Consider the following 7,123-nt stretch of genomic DNA (forward strand, 5'->3'; position numbering starts at 1 on the left):
TGCACATTCAGACCCCTTCACTCGAGTGAAGGATTTGGGAAGTTGTATAATCAGATTGCAACCACCCCTTGAAGTGAATAGTGAGGAGACCATTCCAGTCTCTTTTTACAAATATAATGAGACTTTTTGTTTGTTTTTTTTTTTTTTTTTTTCTATCATTTTTTTTGGGGGGAGGGGGGTGACTCTGGCCTTCTGGGGAGGGGTGGGATCCGGCTTTGACGATGTCTGCTCAACAAATTCAGTTGCTATGCTTCCTTCACCGATTTATGACATCCGCCCTGCATTCCTTCATCGTATGATTTTAATGAGCCTCACCTATACCACCATACAAACTCATGACGAGACTATTCTTGTTACGTTTCTAAAGTCTTCCTAAGGAGACTAGTCAAACTTTACTTTGGTTGCTGGGGTGACGGAGTGGGGTTAGCATTGTTATGACCGGTTCGATCTATCTAAACAATGCTGCCTGTTTCGGTCTGTGCAATATAATATTGATTTGTTCCTCAGCTCTCTCCGAATGAATAGTCATGCTGTAGGACGTGTAGTATCACAACTTCAACTGTTTCTGTGTTTCTTTCGTTTGAGACTCTACCGTTTTGTGGGAACGAATTTACCACTAGGCCTATTTATTCTTTTTATCTTGTGAAAGGTAAGTTATTTTAACCATGGATCTTTAATATGTTTTAACTTACCATGAGGCATGAGAAGTATACCTTGCCCTATGACAAAAATCACTACAGTAATAATGCATTCTGTGATTCTGTTATTCCAAGCTGCTTAGTACATGTAGACAGCTGGCCTAACTGCGTTTCTTGGGATTTATTTTTTTTCCTGATATTTGTAGGTGATATCTAGCAAAACAAAAGTAATTCAATATGGAACAACAGATGGTATATTAAAGGTTTTGGTCAAAACCATTAAGTTAATTCTATGATTATTTCATTACTTTTTTTTGACTGAATATAGACGAGTTCTTGATTTATTTACAATGGTCAACCTTCAAATGCTCGTCATTAATTTACAATTTTAACAATTGGTTATAGAATTTTACATTTTATTTATAACTTAAGTCTAAACATACCTTTCAATTTCACTCATTCTTTTACCAATCATACTGAAAAAAGGGGATACTTGTTTCTGGTTGGTCTGACTGAAATAAATACTGCATGAGTCAATCCAATGAGGCTATTGTGATATGCTGTTTACAACATAACAAAATCAGGGAATACTTCTGTGTCTAATCACTTATAAATCAGACTTGCATTATCTTGTGGAATTTAATACCATGCAGGTATATATATACCCTCTCAGGTTCATAGGCGGATCCAGGGGGGGGCCCGAGGGGCCCGGGCCCCCCTATTGGCGGAGCAAAAAAAAAGAAAAAAGGAAAAAGGAAAGAAAAAAAAAGAAAAGGAAGGGAAAAGAGAGGAGAAAAGAAGAAAGGCAAACGTAAGAGGAGGAACATGATTAAATAAAATAACATGAGGGAAGACTTTGAAAATAATTTTTTTTGATCTATTTGTTAGGATACAAAATTTTCGCTCGCACTTCGCGCCTTATTGTCTTTTAGGGTATTTGCATATCTTGCTCAATATGGAGCTTGAAATGTCAAACTTTGAAGTCAATATACAAAACATATTTCAGCTGGGAAATTGAACTTTCATTATTTTGTTTGATTTACAAATTGATTTAAAAAAAGTGCTCTGTAAAAATGTCTGTGTTATGGTCTGAACACTCATTTTCTGCTTGCGCTGCGCGCTCGCAAAATTTGATTTTTCAGGTACCTATTATTTTCCTGTATTCCAAAAGTTCTCAAAAATTTCCCTATTCAGGTCAGATTGTTAAAACGTATCAGCTAGCGCCGCACGCTAGCATTTTGATTAGTCTGTTATGTATATCCCAATATTAATTCTAAATCAAACTACTTTGATGACAGTTTATCAAAAAATTCGGCTCGCGATTTCTGCTCGCATTGATAGATATGCCTCTTATGCATAATTACAAAGTGCTTTAAATGTCCAGTTTTCAGGCCATAATATTAACAGATTTCGCACTCTCATGCTTTGGAAGAGAAATAGGAAGATGGTCATCATTTTCACATGATGACATAATGCCCTCATAGAATGTCCCGGTCCTATGTAAAAACTCAAAGTAATAATAATAAAATACATCAGCTCTTTTTTAACTGTGATCCATCACAATTCACAATTTTCCCACAAAGTGTTTGCATTACAGAGCTAAAATTCACCCTTTGTTAGATCGGAATATCATATATTTTTAGCTCGCGCTTTGCTCTCGCTTTATTGATTTTCATGATAAGAAAGTTACTTAGAATACCCAAATTCTAGGTCGAAATCTAAAACACACGTTAATTCAGATACGCAGATTTTTCCGCTCGCGCTTCGCGCTCGCATCAATTAAATACTTAGAGTCCTTCCAAGATTACAAAAAGTGCTTAGCATTTCATTATTCAGGTAAAAAAGGTCAAAATTTTTCAGCTCGCGCTTCGCGCTCGCAATATTTGAATGTTGAAATATGTAAAGTCTTCATGGCTAAATGCAAGCAGTCCATTACAGGTACAATTTGAGCAGTTCAAAACGTATACACAAAATTTCTGCTCGCGCTCTGCGCTCGCATTATTAATGGAAGGAAGATCCCCACTTACTCATCCTTTTCATGATTTACAATAGGCCTACTAATTGAATAGAGGTTCTTGTTCAGCAGGTCTAAATCTCGAAATTTTTTGCTCACGCTTCGTGCTCGCATGTTTAATTATATACCTATTCAGTTAAGTTACAAAACATGCTAAGAATTTCCATTCCTTAGGTAAAAATGTCAAAAAATTTCGGCTCGCGCTTCGCGCTCGCATTATTTTATTTTTTAAAATGTGTAACGTCTTCATGGCTAACTGCAAGCAAGTATCTAACAGTACCTTTTCCATCACTTCATTTCTGCTCACTCTTTACGTTCGTAGTAATTATTAACTTGCATACACATCTTTTTTTTCAGGAAAACAAACATTTCCCAGAATGTTCAAAGTTTTAGGAAAAAGTACATAAGATTTCCAAAAAAATTTAGCTCACGCTTTGCGCTCGTATTATACAAATAAGGGTTATGGTATTATACATTTATGTTTCATAAGAATAAATCTAAAAAGTGACCATTTAGGACTACCCCTTCAAAGAAACAAAAAAATCCCGGCAAAAATCATATTCGAGCGGCCGATCGGGGAAAATATGGCTGAAAAAATTCCGGGCCCCCCCTATTGGCGAAGGCTGGATCCGCCCCTTCAGGTTTATGACAAAAAACTTAATACATGTACTATAATGCAGTGTGCTCCACACACGACATCAGTTAAGGAGGGGTATTCCATGCAGGCTGAAAATGTGTAATTTGAACAGAGAGATGAGAGAGTAACAAACAAAACACTGATATCAAATTTGGATGAGGTATAAACAAGGTTTATGAATTATAATTAAAAGTTTAACATTATTACAGTGAAACCATTCTGTTCATGCCCTCATAATTATTCAATGACTGAGCTGATAATGTCTTACATAAATCCTCAATAATTCTTTTGTATTTTATTATGTGAAATTATGTTCATTCAAAGTTTGTCCCCCAGAACATCCTGATTTAGTGTGCAAGGCATTATTGCTGAGACTATATATTTAGTTAGTGTATATGAACATGGTTTATATCCTCATTTGATAAAATCAGGTACCAGAAATTGAGTACCATGGATTGACTCATGCAGTATTTATTTCAGTTAGACTGACCAGAAACAATTAAGTATTGTGATAATACATATTTATCAGGGCATTCATAACTGTCTTTATCAAGTTCACAAAATATTGCATGCAGAACTGTCAAATTCAGTACCAATTTTTATCATACTTTACTAAAAATTTTCAGTGTTTTGCTTTAATTTCCTGTCTCAGTTTAATCTCCTGAATTTTTATATTTCTTTTCTTCATAGAAACCATAATATATTTTGTTCATTGTTATCTGAAGCAAGATGTCTTTTATTTCTATTTTAGATGCAGGAGCAGATATGAGGCTAGTAAAGGAGTTCTTCCCATTACCAATCAAGTGTTTGTTTTAGCCAAGAAGAATCAACAGAAAAAAATATGGTAAGTATAGATTTAACATACATTATACTTGTAGCCATTTTACCTATACACATTGCAGAAATGTACTTTATAGACATCTGTCCATATAATATATACAGCACACAATTATAGTCTTTCCAAATAGTATGACAATATGCATATGATTATTCTATACAAACTAAAAGGGAAGAAGAAGGAAATGGAGTAATAAAAAGGAGAAGACAAAAGGAAGAAGATGATGGAGGAGGACAAGAAGATTGTTTTTTCAAATTGAAATTATCAATGAATTTCCAACAATTAAGAAATAACATTAAAATTCAGAGATTGGCTGCTTCTAAATACTAATTTTTCATAGTTAGGCCTATTTATGCAAGCCTGGTTCATGTATGAATGTAATAAACCTCATTCAGGTCAAATGTCATTACCGGAAAGATTTATAAATTGTTAAGCAACTTTCTGACTAAATTTTCTTAAGTTTATATAAACTTGCAACATCAAAATACAACTTAAACACTAATCTCAAAATAGACAAATGTTTTTCTGTAGATTCAAGATAATTTGCAACATAAAATATTGGTTATGAAGCAAAATTCATTTTGATATTGTCTTTAGGGTGGCAAGAAGGGATTCAGTCGCAGTGCCAAAGCTCTACCAAGAGGCAGGAGTCGAAGCAAGAGCCCTGGTAAGAAAGGGGGTAAAAAGAAGTCTCGCTCTGCTTCACCCACCCCTAAAAAACCTGTAGACCTCATGAGTCCAGCTGCAATGACCAATGCATATTACATCGCTCATGGTCCCGTAGACTTTCTAGATATCAGGGGATTTGGCTGGCCGAATGCCCCTAAAGGGAAGAAAAAGAAGGGGAAGGGTAAGAAAAAAAAGAAGTGATTGGCTGTTTGAAATGAGGCTATCAGCATAAAGTTTATAATGAATATAGTAGTAAACGTTAAAGTTAAAGAGTCAATGGCTCGTATTCTGAAGTCAAGTTTAACTTACATGTAGGATATGGTCTAATTCTGTGTTAAAATCATGGGATGCCAAAAATGTCAAATTTTGTTTACGTGGTGCGTTTCTTTTCATTATTGTGCTCTTTCCCTATGTTTCACTCATAAAGAAAACTATTATTAATAGTATGAATTGAGAACCAATGGGTCTGACAAATTCAACCCCTATTGTTTTAGTGATTTGCGTCACAATTGGCTTTCCATATTTAAACCAAAAATTTAAACCAGAGTTTAAATCAAACCTGAGTTCAGAATACAAGCCAATGTGGCTGCCAGAATGTGCTTTTCATAATTAAGATACATGTATATGTGTTGATAGAATAAGAAGACTATAATATACCTTCACTCAGGATATTCAGTGACTGAGTTTGCATAGTACTATATGTGTAAAATTTGCAATTGATACTAAGGAGAGTATGAAGGATGTCAAACTGCCTGAGTTTAGCAGTAGTGAATGATTTCCATTTAGGTGCTGATCTTGTGTCACAGTTTTCTATTGAACAAGAAGTTTGGTTATTTGCAAAACTTGAACAATGAAGAACAATTTTTACTTACACTGTAAAGAGCATTTTGTACAAGTTTAAATAATTGTCCATCCTTTTCAACAATCAATCTGCAGTCTATGTTGAGTCAAATAGTTTTTGTCTTAATGTTGGTAAGGTCTAATTTTACCCAACATTTGCTAAAGATTGCCCATTCAGTTAATATGCATGTTGATTTGCTTTATCTTTACTGCATAAATTGACGAACAACATTAGCTTTATCAGTTTACAACATATTCTCTTTGCTGTCCAGGCTAGAAAGGCCAAAGACGTGTTGTTTATTTCATGTTACGTAATGACAAATACTAGGTAGATATCTGAAATGTATTCATATTGAATATTGTTTATTTTTACCTATTCAATTGTTTAAATCGGCTAAACCAATTTGCAATGGGTAAATTAAACATCTTGCCTGACATGGATGTGTGCATTATGTCAGTTGATCAATGTTCAAAGCTTTGATAATTATATTAGATTGAAGATATAATGATATGAATTCCTGATGTATTCACCATTGTTTTTAGTTTATTGTAAATGGAAATAAAATGTACTTGTGTTTTACTAAATTATGCATTTCTATTATTGTAATGGTTTGGTTCATATACTTTGTATGACTAAAATATTGCTTTTGGCTCTTTGAATTTTTTCACTCCGTTTTTGTAGGTAATAAACTTATTTTTTATTAAATCAGTGAATGATAATGCCCTGGAATTCTTCAAAAAATATTTAAAGTCAAGATATATGCCTCTACTTTTAGTTTCATAATTGATGTTAGACCTTACACCAGTCTTAAAACGATTTGCTATTTTGAATGCATGTAATAGGCCTATGCATTAACTTCCATGATAGTTGCATGATACACCATTTTTATTATTCCACATGCTTATCAACCATGTGAATTGTGAGCAAAATGCAGGCCAATATGTTAATGTGAAATATTTTTTTTTTAATAATGTTGTTATACACTAGTCTGAACATAGGCCTGTTCCCACTATTTAGTTCATGCATGATAATTAGGAATCAATTGTAAAATCAAAATACGCTGCTAAGCCAACACAAGACTCATGGATAAATATGCCAAATATGTGGTTTTCATGTGTTATACCAAGAGATATTGTCATGACTATATAATGTGTGTGCTTTTATATAATGAAATAAAGGAAAGTAATATGAAGATCTGGTTGGTCTCATTATTTCTTATATATAGCTTGCTTGCTTTGCTCATTTGCAACTTAAGAAAAAAAACCCTTTATGCCATGTTGTGCACCCCCAATTTTTTTCTATTACTGCACACCCCTAGTGTAAAGATCTTCTTTTTCTTTTTTTTTTACTTTTTCAACAAAATAACATCTCACCCTTTTACTTTCATTTTCTATCTTTTCTCCTTTCCTCACCGTGAAACTCTTCTGTGGGTCTATGGCCCTCTAGTCAAAAATCTGTTTGTGTGTCTTCGGGGGGGGGGGGTAGT

At 34.0% G+C, this 7,123-nt stretch overlaps 1 long non-coding RNA gene across 1 annotated transcript; it reads left to right on the forward strand.

Moving 5' to 3' along the window:
• Window positions 1-428: 428 nt before the first annotated feature.
• Window positions 429-6,829, forward strand: LOC121410399. Its single transcript, XR_005969330.1, has 3 exons — window positions 429-649; window positions 4,041-4,133; window positions 4,725-6,829. It is a non-coding gene; the product is annotated as an uncharacterized LOC121410399 (long non-coding RNA).
• The last annotated feature ends 294 nt before the right edge of the window (window positions 6,830-7,123 follow it).

Source organism: Lytechinus variegatus, chromosome 3, assembly GCF_018143015.1.
Source record: "Lytechinus variegatus isolate NC3 chromosome 3, Lvar_3.0, whole genome shotgun sequence".
Classification (NCBI taxonomy): domain Eukaryota; kingdom Metazoa; phylum Echinodermata; class Echinoidea; order Temnopleuroida; family Toxopneustidae; genus Lytechinus; species Lytechinus variegatus.